At 37.8% G+C, this 18,042-nt stretch overlaps 1 long non-coding RNA gene across 1 annotated transcript; it reads left to right on the top strand.

Annotated features, from left to right (window-relative positions):
- The first annotated feature begins 9,100 nt into the window (after window positions 1–9,100).
- LOC125869317 (uncharacterized) lies at window positions 9,101–9,947 on the top strand. The gene is made up of 3 exons (XR_007446801.1): window positions 9,101–9,318; window positions 9,411–9,492; window positions 9,810–9,947. It is a non-coding gene; the product is annotated as an uncharacterized LOC125869317 (long non-coding RNA).
- Window positions 9,948–18,042: the final 8,095 nt, after the last annotated feature.

The following is an 18,042-nucleotide window of genomic DNA, read 5'->3' as shown; positions in this document are numbered from 1 at the left end:
ACCTTGGCAAAGTCTTCTGACTTTACCCCCTTCTACCTCCGTCACAAAATCAACCACTTCCTGTAAAGATTTTGGTAAAGAAGCTACCTATAAGACTGAATCTACAAATCTGACCTTAATCCCTTCATAAACAACGAATTTGCTCTTTTAGATTGAAGCAAAGTGGAGTACCATATTTGGATAAAACATAAACTTTTGTCTTAAAGGCTGCAATAATTATATTATGTTGCTCTATATTAAGGAACTCATCTGTCCTCCTATCCCTCAAAGTTCAGGGTATATACTTCTCCATATTGAAAGCTATAAAATGTTTACCAAGTCATGATTAGTGCATTTACTAGTCAACACTCAACATGAGACCACCACCACATTTTGGTGTCTCCCTTGAACCAGTATAAACTCTAAATCACTCTACCTTATCCATCTTATGAAGCAGGTCATGACAATCAACAAGAAAATCATAAGAACCTTCGGATTCAGTACCCATGAAGAATGAAGGTTTCAACAATAAGAACCTAATAAAGCCCTCATGTTTGTCACTAGTCATTATATGCCCACATTGAATCAGGGAAATATGCTTATTTGGAAGGACGCATCCTCTCTTGCTAGTGTTGGCGTTACCACTTTTGTTGCTCTAGTTCTGACCACAGAGTAAAAGAGGAAAGATACTAATGTGTATCACCCAGATACCAATTTGATTCAAGTAATAACACGAAGAAAGAAAGGCATGAGTTTTCCTAAAGTCTTATAGCCACTCAAAGAAAAGTGCAGACGTCTTCGTACCGTTCCATAAGATTCTACTAGACTCGTTTAGGTACAATGAGATCAACGAACCTAGGGCTCTGATAAAAACTTTGTCAAGACCAAGACCGTCGTGATTGGCACCCACACTAACCCTCCGGTCGGAGAACTATTACTACAACCCAACTAAGAAACTCAACGATAAACTAAACATTTAAAGATATAGAAGCAAGTTTAGATATCTAAGAAAAATGGAGTTCCCATAAACTCTGAAAGTTCAACAAAACAACTACCAAACATTTGCGAAAAACAACTCCTAGAACCACAAAGTCAATGTACCAAAACTCTAATGATCAACCAAGTCTAAGGAAGAGTGGTGCGACTTCGTAAACTAAAAATAACAGCCTAATAGATGTCTGCGTCCAAAAAGAATGGACTAAACAAAAGAGAACACATGACGGCCCGGAAGAACTGGCTCACTCTTGAATTCGGTCTAGTGATCTCCTAAATGAGGTCTGTCAGTAGCCGCCTGAAGATTCCCTGTACTCAACAAAGAAAGAGCAAGTGCAGTATCAGTACACAACCACAATGTCCAGGTAGGATCGCACGTCTATTCCCATAAGCAAAATGTACAACGAACAATCACAACTGAGTAAGAACACATATATAGAATACAATTCAGTTATCATTTCAGAGCAACATACAATCTTCCATTATCAACGACAAGTATATATAAACAAAACAATCACAAGTTGTTCTCTCATTGAACCCATACCCAAACTGTTAGTGTGTCAAAACGTGACACATTATCCATAGTATGTTTCAGAACTTGACACCCGATCCAATATATGTGTTAGAACGTGACACCGGTCCAATACAAGTGTTGAAACGTAACACCCGATCCAATGTATATGTTAGAACGTGACACCTGATCCAATGTATGTGTCGGAACATGACACCTAATCTAATCAGCACAACCATAATCACAATCACATCCATAATGAACAATACTCAAATCATACAATCAAGTAACAGGTTCATGGCATGTATTGTTCACACATCATCATTTCATTAGGTTCGATTCACACACATGTATGCATACAATGTAGCAATCAATCGGCATATATCACATAAATAAGAGATCAAACTGTCACCTACCTCAAAACCAAGCTCAAATCCTCCCAAGACACTTGAACATTCCCTTTCCAAATTCTTTCCGCTTGTTCTTGGTCTAAAACAAGTAATTTAATGCAATGATTAATAAATAAGGCCTAATTTACTCAGAAAATAACCAATATATAAATCCATGCCATTCCAAGATCCTATTATTCAATTAGGGCTTTTCCCACCATGAACTTTAGGCCAAAACCCTCTCCCAATGATAATTACCTAAGAATCTAAGTTCTATGGATCGAAAAATGGATTAGGGGAGTAATAATCTTACCTTTTGCGCTAGAAATCATGAGAATCCGTCAAGAAATAGCCCTGGGTTGTCTCTATAGCTCTCAAGAACGAAGGCTTGAAGAAAATAACGAATTTGGAGTTTTCCCTGAATTGAGTCGCAACTGTCCTGCCATAGCGGGACCCAACCCACCACAGTGGCCCCGCTCTAGCAGAACTAACGCCGCTTTGGCGACTTGCACGGAGACAGAAAGTTAGAATTTGATTTCTAAGCTCCCCTTTCACAACACACCTTACACCCTTGACGTTCAGAAACTATGCTTTCACGCCAAGATCAATTTCGGGAGTTCTACTCGCCCAAATTTGATTCCGTAAAGTTGTACGGTCTCCTTAACGTCTTAGTTATCCACTCATGTGATCAAATTTTAATCATTATTTTTATATTAACCCTTTTTAGTAGCTTTTATAAATAATTTACGATTTATAAGAATGAGTGATATGATTTTCAGATTTAATAAAAGATTATTTTGTTGCTAATAATAATAGAAAAGGAAAATAAAAAAATAAAAAAATAAAAAATAAAAGGGCAAATGTTGCTGGCTGTTGTGAACAGCAGCAGTTCACGCATCCGAGAAAAAAAAATAACGAGAATAGGGAGAAACCCTATGCGGCGCTAATGAGTGGAACAAATTGCTTCAGGTAATAGCTATTCACAATTTCTTAATTAATACAATTATTCTTTTTTTTTTTTATATGTATGTATATATATAGTGGAATATGTTTGCATCGCATGGAATTTTAGTCATTGGTGGAGAAGAAAGTAATTTGCAAATTGAAATGCAGTAAGCCTATTGTGGTATTTTTTTGGATTTAGGGAGAAAATGATTTGGAATGGGAAATAATTGGCAGTGATAAGTATCTCTTTTTGATTAATATGTAAGCGTAGTTGTTAATATTACTTAATGTTGGCTTTTGAAGAGGAAAAATGGTAAAAGTGGGTTTGGAATGAGAAAATTGGAAATTTGTATATTTGTATAAAGTAATTTTGGAATTGAGAAAGAGGGTGTTGCTGGGAAATAATGTTGTAATGATTGACGTGATTTTGCATGTTACTGGACTTCGTTGTTTCTTTGAATTTTCTTATTGTTATCATATTATGATTAAAGTTTTGATATATTGGTATATATATATTTAAATAGTAGATGTATTGTGTTATATGAAGATCGTTAAATTTATGGTATTGGAAAATATTGAAACTAAACCCTAGGCTTGAAATTTTGAAAAACATGAGAGTTAACATGTTAGGAAGAAAAGGAGATTGATTATAAATTTGGGTCTAAGCTAGACATATAGCGGTATGGATGTTGTAAATTTTGAAACCTTATTGTGATTACTTATTTGAATAGGTTGCATTTATTTGGAAGTCTAATGAAAGAGGAAGACTCAAGTCCTAGAGTGATTGTTCGACTATTTGAGGCAAGTGAATTTCTAAACCCTTGTTAAGTGTATGGAATTCATGTATTTCCTTGTAATATGTGTTTGGGGGTAATGAGGCTTGGTGATGGATTGACTTGTCCACATTGATTAATTGTAATGATGAAGAAGGGATAATAAAAGGGCAATGTGATAATGGTTTGTGTGTGATGTGTTCAGAATTGCTAGTGGTTTGAAAGACTTGTTGAATCATTGTTGATGTTGTATCATGATTGTGTTGTGGTGAATTGTGCAATGTTATGAAAATGGTCATCTCTTCATTATTTGTGTTAACATGTCATTTGCATTGTTCTGAGACACGGTTGTGACAAGTGTTATGTGAATTGGGAAAGAATATGAAATTCAATAGGATGTACCATTTCGAGGGTGAACAAGGTCTTTTGAGAGTGGTGTTTTTCTTTTTAATCAATTGTAATACTTTAGAGGCTTGTACACGTGACAACCAGATTTTGGAGATATTTTTGAGTTGATTATAAAATTTCTGCATTTTTATTGTAATGTTTGAGTTTTAGGCTGATTTGTCTTAGTGGGATAAAACGAGTGCCATCACGTCCATTTTTGGGTCGTGACAAAATGGTATTAGAGCCCCAAGTTCATAGGTATCACGTGTGTACAAGCTCAATCTAAGTAGAGTTTCGAGGATTGGTACGAAGAAGTCTGTACTTATCTTCGAGAGGCTATAGTAACTTTTAGGAAAAATCTTCACTTCTTAGATCTCTATCGTGCGTACTTTATCCGGTTTTGATTCTTATCGCTTAATTCCATTCACTCTCACTTATATGATGACTCGTGCGTAGTTGCTCACGTGAGTAGTTGATGTCGTGTATGGTTTGAATGTTAGATCTGATATTAAGGTGGAAGTAATATACTTATGGAAAGGATGTGTGGTTATATTTAGAATGTTTAACAATTTGAAGGAGTTGTGTAAGGTTAGTTACCCTAGTAAAGTGAATAGTACTTATGTGGTATATACGATATTTAGAGTGGTTTAACAATTGAAAGTGGAATGATTAAAAAGATGGCTAGATAATGAATATTGTAACTTTTGAAACTACAATTAGTTAGGTTATCATAACATGAATGGGCTGCTTAGAAAATGATGAAATAATGATGCACCAATTGAGGTTATAATTTCTACTACGAATTCATAGATTGTGTATATCAAAGAAGGTCATGATACGACTACTATAATAGTATCGATGCTTACTTGGTTAGAGTTATGAAGTGTGTTACTTTTGATATTGACCTGGCCTATGAAAGAATACATATAACTTGGGATAGATACGGAACTGATTTGGTGATATGATAACAACCAAAATTGACTTTTATTTACTGATTACTTACTGAATTCTNCCCCCCCCCCCCCCCCCCCACTTTAATTACTTGTTTGTAGAAGTAATTTGACTAAACGAATATAATCGTTGGTTAAAGTTAAGTCTAGACCATTTTCCTCGTGGGATCGACCCCAACCTACAAGTTGGGTTCCGTACTTGATAACGATCGTTTTGCTTCTTTTGGGAGGTGTAGTTTGAGCGTATCAAATTTTGGCACCGCAGCCGGGGAATTTGACTTTTAGATTTATTTTAACTGCATTATTGAACTTTAGTCAAATATTTCCTAATTTTACTTTTTTCTTTTTGGTTTTTTCTCTCTCCGGTTCTGACTCTAGTGTATGCGAAGTACACGGAGACAGGGTGAACCACTTACTCCTTACGATCCAGAGTTGAACCGAACTTTGCGAAGAATGAACAATCAAGGAGTTCAAGTTAATCCTATCGGAGGCAATCTAGGTGATGAAGTTGAGTTGCAACCTCCGAGGGTAGTTGGTGGGGACAACCAGGTTCCAGTTGAAAATCAATTGGGAGGTGCACGGTCCACCAGGCCCACGACTGCATGACAACTATAGGGGCAACATCAATATTACTGACTCTAATGGACCTCTTGTCCTACCCCCTTTGCCTCCGGGGCTCACATTTGTAGTGACCAATAGCTTGATGCAGATGCTTACATCGAGGGGCTTGTTCTCGGGGTTGCCATCGGAGGACCAACATGCTCACATAGCCAAGCTAATGGTGGTTTGCAAGAGTTGTGTAAGTCAACCAGACTTGGATATGGATATCATCGCATTGCGAGTTTTTCCTATATCACTAACAGGCGATGTTGCAGTATGGTTCACTGAGCTTTCTTATAACTCAATCTATACATGGGACCAAATGAAGGATGTGTTCTTAGCAAGATATTAGCCAGTGTTCAAGAAGCTCAATCACAAAGATAAGGTCAACAATTTTGTAGCATTACCTGGAGAGTCTGTAAGTAGCTCTTAGGACATATTCACTGCATTCATAAGAGGTGTTCTGAATCACTATATTGATTATGAGTCGCTGAAGGAATATTTCTATTGAGGTAAGGATGACAACAATAGAGTAGTGCTTGACACTACAAGAAAATAGCTCTTTAGAGACCAAAATATAGAGACGAGTTAAGAAACTGGTCTTTGAAAGTATATTAATAAGGACTAGATTTATTTCTGGTGGTTAATTCTTAATCAGTTAGAGAAGGGAAAAAATATTGTCCTAAAGTAATTGAGATATGGTCCTAAATCTAAATTGACTGGACAAAAAAGGCCCATTCGACTTTTGGCTTAAAAAAAAAGAACCTATAACTTTATTTCANGACATATTCACTGCATTCATAAGAGGTGTTCTGAATCACTATATTGATTATGAGTCGCTGAAGGAATATTTCTATTGAGGTAAGGATGACAACAATAGAGTAGTGCTTGACACTACAAGAAAATAGCTCTTTAGAGACCAAAATATAGAGACGAATTAAGAAACTGGTCTTTGAAAGTATACTAAAAAGGACTAGATTTATTTCCGGTGGTTAATTCTTAATCAGTTAGAGAAGGGAAAAAATATTGTCCTAAAGTAATTGAGATATGGTCCTAAATCTAAATTGACTGGACAAAAAAGGCCCATTCGACTTTTGGCTTAAAAAAAAGAACCTATAACTTTATTTCATCACAAAGAACGCTTCCTCACAAAATAATTTCCATCGAAAAGTCGAGCCCTAAATCTTCTTCTCTCAAACCCTAATCTAAACACTTAGCGTCTCTAAACCATGATTTACTCTTTGAAAGTTCCATTCATGGATGAGATCGTGGTTCTTTTTTTCCATATAGGAATCCTTAGATCTTTAGTATTTGTTGAATCGTTCGGTATTTTTGGAGACGCAGACCGTTGCATCAGCGATTTCTCAAAATGAAGGTAATCTACGTATCATCGATTTCATATATATGTACTTCTTCATTTCACTATGGTAAGCTCCCACTTACATTAGGGTATTTGATTAAATGCATTTTAAGGTGGAGTACCATTTTTAGTTGCGATTCATGAATTTCTTTGGTGATGATGATGGAAGTTCATGTTTAAGGGTATGGGTTAGTATTTTCCCAAAGATTCTATAGTATAAATTTTTATTTTCCTTTTGTTGTTATCTATGATAAACTTGTGGTTATCATTATGGGTCTAAGTCCTAGTTGATTTGGAATCACCATATGAGTGGTTAAATATAGATTGTAAAAGTATTACAAAGACAAAAAATAGATCTAGCCAATAGAAAAGCTAGGATGATCAATCAGAAAATTATACCCTGTATACAATTTGATTTTTTCTCTTATATAATTGATCTTGAGAACCCTTGAAACAATAATGGAATGCAGCAGCAATAGACATGTATTCAAGCTTGCTTTTAACTAGCGTGTTCAATTATTTTCTATAGCGTTATTCTATCTCTTTTTTGTTCAAAGCACAACATTTCTTGTTAAGGCGAAGCTGCTCCCGCAAGAATATAGTGGAATCAACTATGCATTTACATTGATAAATCTGTAAAGTTAATGATTGATTGTGCTTGGAATAGAATCCTACAATTAGCCATAAGAGTCATTTGTTCCAATTCTACTTAACGACACTTGAAATTCCTTACTTTTTCTCACCTCAAGAGCTGTTATGATAGGTAAGAAAGAGTACATCATCATTGTTATTGAATGAATTATAGCAGTCCTTGTATACAAATATAAATTTTATGAAAGAACTTTTAATGGGATTGTGAGTTATTATTAAATGTGGAAGAGAAAGTGCATTCTAAGAAGTAACACACAACAGAAATTTTGTGGAAATTGGGGCTGATGAATAGGATAAAAATATATTATGGACACTGATTTGAAATAGTTCTTGATAAGTGGAGGTGGATATTTTGGATGGATTTTAATTTGTAGAAAAACTGGCATATTGAGGGAAATAAGAAGTTACAACTTTAAATCGTTTAGGGAAATTGCCAAATAGCCAAAACTTTTACTTTATTGGCTGCACAATGCATTTATATCAATACTGATGTGCTTAGTTAAGTAGGAAAAGTGGATCTAAAGTAGTTATGTTGGGATCTCTTTTCATTTGGGAAGCACAAAATATTTTCCAGCATCCATAGATTAGTTGATAGAGACTTTAACTTGGCCAATGTAGAAGACATGTTGACATGAAAATAGTTGTGTTGTTTGGCAGTAAAATATGTAGCCTATATAATTGAAGAGGTGATTTATTTTTGGACCTAATTCGTAAGAAAGAGAACTCAAAGACCCCAAGAAAAGTTACATTTTTAGTTTTTCACTTTAATTATATATAACATGCGAATCGACTCTTACATTAAAAATTTGAGAGAAGGAGAATGATGAGGCAGTGTTCGTGTGCACGTTGTATGAGGAAGATCAAAACTATACTATGTTGTAATTATAGTTGCTTTACGACTATGGTATCTAGTGTTTTGCATAAATAGAGTAGGGGCAGAGCTAGGGACACAAGCAATTATAGAGCTGAAAATGCAAAAGATCGAAAAGGTTAGGAAGTAAGAATTTTGTCATTGAATTGCCTTTTTCAAATACCAAGTAATAGGACAAATTTAAGATTGTATGTTTGGGTTAAAGAGAATATACTTTTTTTTTATATAAAGAGTTGGCAGGACAACATAGTTGAATGTTGCGTAGCAGTGTGCTATATTTTAGTTTGTACCTTGTAGTCTTAGCTGATGAATTACTTTTTCATGTTGTTCATTATAATTGTAAATTAAACAAAGCTCTTAAGTAAGAATTGTTGAGGAGAAAAGATAATGCTTTGGATTTCTTATACTAGTAGACTATCTATCCCATTGTATTCTACAACATTTCCAAATGTTTTGAAGCAAGTATCTACTGCACAATGAGTTACTATAGAATCTTTTACCTTACTGATTTTTATATGTATCGAGCTAATTATTGAGTAACTTGAAATAACTAGATATTACTATTTGGTCTTTTAAGAAAGAGACACATCTTTTAAATATTTATGGGAGCTGTAACTAAGTTTAATAATGTTGAGCTGATTATTTTCAGGAATCGACTAACAAATACAAACATATAGAAGTAAATACTTGATGAATGTTGAGCAGTTACAATATTCACATCCAGTAGGTTGGTCTGAACCTGGTAACTTAGTTATTAGTGATTCATCTGTGTGTCTATGATGAAACATAAGATCAACATGGTAGACTAGTCTTGGATCAACCACAAGGTGTCTCTCAACATATCAACAAATGCATTATGGCCCATTTGTCTTGCCAAGCTATCTTTGATGAAAGCATTCAAGTCAAGAGGTATAGTTATATTTTGTCCTTTATTTTACTACCTCGCCATTTTACATATCACTAGTGTCGAACTTCTACAACTAATCGTATTGTATCTTTAGCATGTTCTAGATCTCGTGATATTGGAAACAACCTCTCTACTCTACACAATCCTATTCAGACGTCACTAGTGAGATCACACTGGTATGTCATTGTTATTTCTTCTAGATCTCGTCGTATTGTTCTTTAGTTAAATAAATTAATGCAACTTACTAAGGTCATACAAGCTAAGGGTTAACATATTATATTTACATATAATTATACTTTTAAAATTTAACTCCTCAAGAAATTGACTGTAGCTCAATTAAAGTTGCACCATCATTGAGCCTTTACATTCTGTATAAACCATATGGAATAGACATGCTTGTATATCACCTTGGTTGCCAACAAATTAGGTCCTTTGATTTTTATATTAAACCCAGCTCATAATGTCAAATCTTGTATGTCCTCTACTATTGCAGCTACATTAAATTACAGGGCATCGTCAATACATTGTTGGCCTTGACAATCACGTTCAGTGCAATAGCATGTTTCAAGGATTCATGACACTCTGCTGAACTTTGTGAATAACTAGACCTTACACTAGACAAATATGGCACTTTACTTAACTCATAAAAGGCTGGAATCTACGTGAAGATCAACTCTCGTATATGACACTAACTAGACTTGGGAGTGTTCGAAATAACTGCTGGACCTGGGAGTGTTCTAAATAGCTGTTGGACCACTTTACAAACATGGGAATTGTTGGTGCTGAAACTCAAAGGGCCTAGGCATCTCAATAAGCCAACAAGACATCTACATTAATATTATTTTATAGAGAATGTTAGATTTCTTTTTCCGTGAAGTATTTGTGTAAAGAATGACACGACAGATGTATTATGGTGTTTATATATATATATATAAAGCAGGTTATGGTAGTTCTGTATATATGCAATTTGATTATTGCCATTAATAATTGTATTATAATTCCAAGAATATAAAATTAAAGATCATGTGTATAGATATGGACCACACTTGGTCCAAATTGACTTTTTAGGACCAGCAAACTAGTGGTTGAAAATCTTTAAGCACCAGTTGGTTTTACAGGTAAGGACCAGTAAATACAGTCCCCATAAGTATTTCTAGGACCAGAACTACCATCCCTAAAGTTATTATAAGGACCAGTTTTATACTAGTCGCAATACATTTTAAGGACCAGCTAGTCCACCCCGTCCTTATTGACCTTTAGCGACGAAGGCTATAAGTACGGGCTGGCGACCAGTTTTGCTAGTCGCTATTGACCTTTAGGGACCAAAATCTCACTTTTAGGGACCAATTTTCCCTTCGTTGTAGAGTGTTTTTCTTGTAGTGTGATACTATTGCTGGAGGTTTATATGGTGAGTGCACATACACACAGATTGCAGAAAAACTGGAGAAGATCTCTCGCAACAATAAAGCATAGAGCACTAGGAGGTCGGGTACTAGGAGAAACATATTTTCCATTCATGCTACAAACAACCAGTCTGCGGATGAGATTCGTGAGGAGATGGCTCAGAAGAGGACCGAGTTGGGGATGGTATTGAAGCATGTGAGCAGAGGTGCGGAAAAAGGTAAATGTTGTGAACTACTTCACTAAAACTCCACCACCAATTAAAGAATGTTACTATGATTAGGATGCTTATGCGGTGAATGATCAGATGGGGTTTTCCGACCAAACGCCCAAGGATCCATTATGGATAATTGGCGCCAAGGTCAAGGAAACCAAGGTCGAAACTATGGCAATTACAACTGAGATGGTCAATATGTCTGGGATGGGATATTCAATCGCGACAACAACTACAACCAAAACAAATATGCAACAGAAACGATCGGGTTGGACCTTATGTTCCCTCTCAAAATCGGGAAACTGGAACTAAGGAAGCTGGAGGTAATATGGCGCGTATTCAAGATATGATGCAGAAGATGATGAGAAGGTTTGATGCAACTGATGAGAATGTGAAGGAGATGAGAAACGACTTGTCTGGTATTGGTAAAAAGGTTGATGCCCATGCAGTGTCAATAAAGCATCTAGAGCATCACATGACTCAGTTGTCTACTACAATGAACTCACGTTAACTTGACACTCTTCCTAGCAACACCATCCAGAATCCAAAGAATGATGGTCATTGTATGGGAGTTACTACTCGAGGGGTAAGTAAACCATTGATCCACCTATGCCGTTTGTGGTGGATGTTGAGATTAGAAAAGAATATGATGTGGTAGAGGTTAGAGAAAAGTCTGAGAATGCGATAGAGAAAGAAGTAGAGATATCTCAAAAAGTAGTCCCCATACCTAGACCTCCACCACCTTTTCCACAGAGGTTAGTGAAAAAGATTGAAGATGGTAAATATCGCAGGTTTATAACTATGTTGAAGCAGCTTTCCATCAACGTTCCGTCGATAGAAGCTTTGGAGAAAATGCATGGGTATGCAAATTTTATGAAAGATATGGTAACAAAGAAAAGATCTGTGAGTTTTGAAGATGATGATAGATTACAACATTGTAGCGCTATTGCTACAAGGTCTCTTGTGCAGAAGAATGAAGACCCTGGTGCTTTCACGATTCAATGTACTATAGGGTTTTTACACTTTGCTAAGGCATTGTCTGATCTTAGTGTTAGCATCAACCTCATGCCATTGTTTATTTATAAAAAGTTGGGTCTAGGGGATCCGAAGCCTACTACGATACGGTTACTTATGGCTGATTGAACCGTGAAAAGGACCATTGGTGTACTCTATGATGTGCTCATAAAAGTGGAGTCGTTCATCTTTCTGGCGAATTTTATGATTCTTGACTATGAGGTTGATTTTGAGGTTCCCATCATCCTTGGGAGACTATTCCTTGCTTCAGGGCGTGTGTTGGTTGATATGGAGAAGGGGCATATGAAGTTCAAATTGAACAATGAAGAACCAACTTTCAATAATTGTAGGTCTATCAAGCAAAGTGGTGAACTCCAAACGGTATCTGCTATAACTTACAGAGTTGAGAGTGGAACAGTAGTGCAAATTGAAGAGCGACTAGGTGTTGAGGCACTAGCAGCAATTAGGATGAATTTGAAGAGTAGGATGAGTTGGTAGTTGCACTCTATAGATGCGAATATCGGTCAAAACCAAAGAAATATGAGTTAGACATGAAGAATCGTGAGTCCCAACCTGCGAGACCATCTATTGTGGAGGCACCAAAATCGGAGCTTTACGCTCTACCACCACATTTGAGGTACATATTCTTGGGAAAGAATGATACTTTACCGGTAATCGTTGCGGCAAATTTGAATGGGTGACAAGTAAAGTGTTTGGTTTCTGTGTTAAATAGATTTAAGCAAGCTATTGGGTGGACAATTGCGGACATTATTGGAATCCCTCCCGGTATTTGTTCTCATAAAATCTAACTCATGCCCGATCACAAACCTAGTATTGAGCACCAAAGAAGATTAAATCCGCCTATGCAAGAGGTAGTTAAAAAGGAGATCATCAAGTGGTTGGATGTTGGAGTTATCTATCCCATTGCAGATAGTAGTTGGGTGAGTCTTGTTCAATATGTTCCCAAGAAAGGTGAAATTTCTGTGGTTCCTAATGAGATAAATGAGTTTGTTCCGATACGGCTCGTGACTGGATGGAGAGTCTGCATGGACTACCGGAAGCTAAATGCTTGGACAGAAAAAAACCATTTCCCTATGCCATTCATGGATCAGATGTTGGATAGACTTGCTGGTAAGGGTTGGTATTGTTTTCTTGATGGTTATTCAGGCTACAATAAGATTTCTATAGCTCTGGAGGACCAAGAGAAGACCACCTTCACTTGCCCGTATGGGACTTTCGCCTTCAAACGGATGCCGTTTGGGTTGTGCAATGCTCGAGTGACCTTCCAACGTTGTATGATGTCGATATTCTCTGATATAATAGAGGACACTATTGAGGTATTTATGGATGATTTCTCTGTGGTAGGTGATTCTTTTGGTCGATGTGTGAATCATTTGGCTGAGGTGCTTAAAAGGTATGCCGATTGCACTCTGGTGCTAAATTGGGAGAAGTGCCACTTTATGGTGAAAGAAGGGATAGTTCTAGGTCATCAGATTTCTGAGAAGGGCATTGAGGTAGATAAAGTGAAAGTTGAGGTAATAAAAAAACTTCCTCCATCTATCTCTGTAAAAGGTGTTAGGAGTTTTCTTCGGCATGCAGGTTTTTATAGGAGGTTCATCAAAGATTTCTCAAAAATTGCACATCCTTTGTGCAAAATTCTCGAGAAGGAGTTTAAGTTCTATTTTGATGATGCTTGTCTAAGACCATTTGGAGAGTTGAAGGAGAAGTTACTTACTGCACCTATCATTATTTCACTAGATTGGAGACAACCGTTTGAGGTAATGTGTGATGCGAGTGGAGTGTCACTTGGTGTGGTATTGGGATAGAGGTGAGAGAAAATTCTCCATCCTATTTACTATGCTAGCAAAGCTCTAAAGGTGGCCCAAAAGAACTATACGGTAACTGAACAAGAGCTTTTTGCGGTGATTTACGCATTTTTGAAAAATTTTGATCCTACCTTCTTGGTTCTAAGGTCATAGTGCATACTGACCATTCTGCATTGAGGTCTTTGATGGCGAAGAAGGATTCAAAACCGAGGTTGATTAGATGGGTATTGTTGCTGCAAGAGTTTTATTTTGTGGTAAAAGATAGAATGGGGACCGAAAATCAAGTTGCCAATCACTTGTCCAGATTAGAGGAAGAGGCTATGCTAAAGCTTGGTGAAAGGGCTGAAATTAATGATGCTTTTCCATATGAACAGGTATTGGCTGCTTCTGATGATCTGATTCCTTGGTTCGTAGACTTTGCTAATTATTTGGCAAGCGATTTGGTGCCCCGGAACTTGTTTTTTCACCAAAGGAAAAAGTTTATGCATGATGTGAAGAAATTCTTTTGGGATGAGCCTTACTTGTATCGTAGTTGTGCTTATGGGATTATTCGTCACTATGTGGCCGAGGTTGAGATGTTGAGTGTAGTTGAAACAAGCCATTCATCTCTTGTTAGTGGGCATCATAGTGGTATTCAAACTACGCATAAGATTTTGCAGTGTGGGTACTACTGGCCTACCATCCACCAAGATGCTCATGATTTCGCCAAGTCTTGTTATCGTTGCCAAAGATGAGGGATTTCAAAGAGTCAGGAGTTTCCTATGAATCCTATATTAGTGATAGAGTTATTTGATGTATGAGGCATTGATTTTATGGTTCCATTTGTTGGTTCACATGGGATGAAGTATATTCTTATTGCAGTTGATTATGTATCGAAGTGGGTGGAAGAAGTTGCGCTCCCCAACAATGAAGGTAAAAGTGCCACCACATTTTAAAGAAAAGAATATTTTCTCTAGATTTGGTACATCGAGGGAAATTATTAGTGATGGAGGTTCCCACTTTTGTAATAAGTTGTTCAAGGCGCTACTTGAGAAATATGGTGTCCGCCACAATGTATCCACTCCTTACCATCCACAGACTAGTGGGCAAGTTGAATTGTCCAACAGAGAGATCAAACAGATTTTGGCGAAGATTGTGAATGCTAATAGAACGGATTGGTCAAGGAAACTTGATGATGCTCTATGGGCCTATCGTACTGCATACAAGACTCACATAGGTATTTCTCCTTACCATTTTGTATATGGGAAGTCTTGCCATTTACCGGTAGAGCTAGAGAATAAAGCTTTGTGGGCGATGAAGAAGCTAAGTTTGGATTAGGGCACCGCATCTAATCAAAGAATGAATGACTTGAATATGCTTGATGAATTTCTCCTAAAAGCTTATGAAAGTTTAGCCTTGTACTAAGAGAAGATAAAAAGGTATCATGATCAAAGAATTGAAAAGTGAGAATTTGTTGTGGGTGATTTTGTGCTCCTATTCAACTCTAGGTTGCACTTGTTTCCGGGAAAACTCAAATCCAAATGGACCGGGCCATTTTTGCTCCCAAAAGTGCTCCCCCATGGAGCGGTTGAACTTGAGAACAGTGAAGGAACAAGGGTCATGGTTAACGGGCAAATGATCAAGATATATCTGGGAAACGCCAAAAGTGTGCAAGAACTTGTTGAAGCCTATCATCTTGATGACGTCTGAGTAATCAAGAGGCCAGCATCGTGCCGCGACGTTAAATCAAGCACTGCTTGGGAGCCAACCCAAGATGTACAATCTAGCCAGCGATAGGTTTTTATTTTCCATCTAGTAGTTTTCTTTGTTTAGTTGACTCTTTGTGTTAATTTAGATAGGTGTTTTAGTTTTGTACTAGTGTTGGCTAAATTTGCATAGGGTCCGTGTCAAAAAGTGTCCAGAAAATGTAAAAATAATGGCTAATGGTTGCTACATGTCCAGGGACACGAAACAAAATCTGCAGAAACAGGTCTGGTGTAGAGGTCTACGGATCCCATCGATAGTCCGTAAGTTAACCTATGGACCGTCAATGTCAACCGTAGATCCCAGGTAAGTTCCTAAACTTTTCCAAGTGTAAAAGTGATCTACGATCCCCATTTATGGACCGTAGATCGATCTACGAACCGTAGATGGGGTCTCGTGGGTCCAAAACCCTAATCATGCCTGACCCGACCCGCACTCCCTATTTAAAAGCCTCAATTTTTAAAACATTTCCCACAATTCCCAAAACCATCCATTACTCCCTAACCGTCCCTACAACTCCCAAATTTCCTAATTCATCCTAAAATCACACCCTAATCTCCCTATTAATCACCCCCAACTATCTCTCAAAATCATCCCCCATATCCCAAATCCCTTTTTGGTTTCAAAATTCTGGTATCCGAGCTCGGTGCAACTAGGTGGTTAGTTGTGGCATAGTAAGCTTAGTGTTATCACACAATCACAACACTCCTCATTGCTTGTAAGGCAATAGGTTTTTCCCTCACTTTGAATTTTGGTTCATAGATTGAATATAGAAAGTCGGGAGTCTGGTCTTGACCTTGGGTAATTAAGTGTATGTAATTGCGTGCTAAAATTTAAGTACTAACACCCTTGGGACGATAGATTATGATTGTGTTGCCTTGATAGTGTGTTAAACCTATCTAAATGCTAGTCTATATGTAAGTTTTGACTTAGGGTTTCGAATCTTTTATGAAATAATTATCAAATTGAATAATTAGAACACTTAGAATAATAAACTAGCATGATTGGATGTTGAAATGCATGAGTAGACTAGGACATTATTGAAATTGGCTTCAAAATGGGTTTCAAATGAGACATATCTGAGACCTGGCACAGACCCCATCTACAGGACCACATCTACGGACCGTAAGTCAAGCTACAGATCATAGATCAGGTCTGTAGATGGAGTAAATTGGCAAATTTCACCAAGTGTGAAACTACCGAGGTGGACTACGGTCTGTAGATCAATCTACGGACCGTTATGCACATCCGTAGTTTCCATCAGAAACCAACTATTTGATATCTCTGATCTATGGGGGGTTTCTACGGACCATAAGACTACTTACGAAGTGTAGGTCCCCATCGGAGTTGATTACAGTAGCTACTGTAGAATATATTTTATTTAGTGTGTTTGTTTGTCTTTAGTTTGTTTGAGCACTAATTCTCCCTCAACAGGTACTATGGTTAAGAAGAAGGTTATAGCCACCAAGGGACAATCTAAATCAATGATGCCGACTTTTCGGCTAATCAATGAGGACACCGACTATTCACCCACAGCTCCCGGGACTGCTTGGAACCAATCCAAGAAGGTGATTCCCGACGTAGTCACTGCTTCCCAATCTGATGAGGAGGATACACTGATCGGGTTACTGACGAGGTCTGAGTCTGGTTCTGCGTCCAACTCTGCTGCTGGGTTTGCTTCCGGCTCCGCCACCAGGTCTAGTGAACATGTTGGGGCTGCCTCGTCTGATGAGGTCACTAGCTCGGGCACCATCAAAATCCCACAAAATAATAAACCTGACCCAGTGGAAAGGGAACCAAACAAGTGGTGTGTTGAGGGGCAGTGGCAGATCTACCGGGATGCCAAGATGCTCAATTAAAAAGGGAGGATGGCTCAACTTATCACTGAGGAGCACAAAGTTCTCACCGGGAGTCTACACACTATGCCAGAGATCCACCATTTATTTCAATGGCACAAATGTGAGTGGATGGCTCGAGACCCCGGGACTTACAACGAGGAGATTGTGCAGGAGTTCTATGCTTCATATGCTTCCACCCTCCGAGGCTCTAACGACAAGAGGTCCAACCCCACATCCCAGGACCCTCTTACCTCTATTATGGTCCGAGGTATTTCGGTGCAGATCTCTCATGCCACAATCAACATATTCTTATATGGCCCTAGCATTGGGAGCGCTTTGATACCCCACACGGCTAACTTTGATTATAGGTGGGATATCGTGCAGACTGGAGCTTTCACTCGTAATGCTGATCAGAGGGAGGTTGTATTATTTTGGCTTGCTAGGCACATGGCCCTGGACGAGAAGCGCGAGGATTAGGTTACTTTACCCAGGTTAGGTATTCGTAAGGCCACCCTAACTCTAGTGGCCAAGTTCTTTTGGCTCTTGGTACGAAACAAATTATCACCGACGCAGGATGACAACCTAGTTACATGGGCTAAAGAAATCATGGTTGCTGCATTGGTCGCAGGGATTGAAATTGATTTCGCCTGCATGCTACTGGCGGAGATACATGAGAGGGCCTTTAAGACC

The sequence above is a fragment of the Solanum stenotomum genome, chromosome 6 (assembly GCF_019186545.1).
Source record: "Solanum stenotomum isolate F172 chromosome 6, ASM1918654v1, whole genome shotgun sequence".
NCBI lineage: Eukaryota > Viridiplantae > Streptophyta > Magnoliopsida > Solanales > Solanaceae > Solanum > Solanum stenotomum.
The sequence above is the reverse complement of the archived record's forward strand: the minus strand, read 5'-3'. Positions and strand labels throughout refer to the sequence as shown.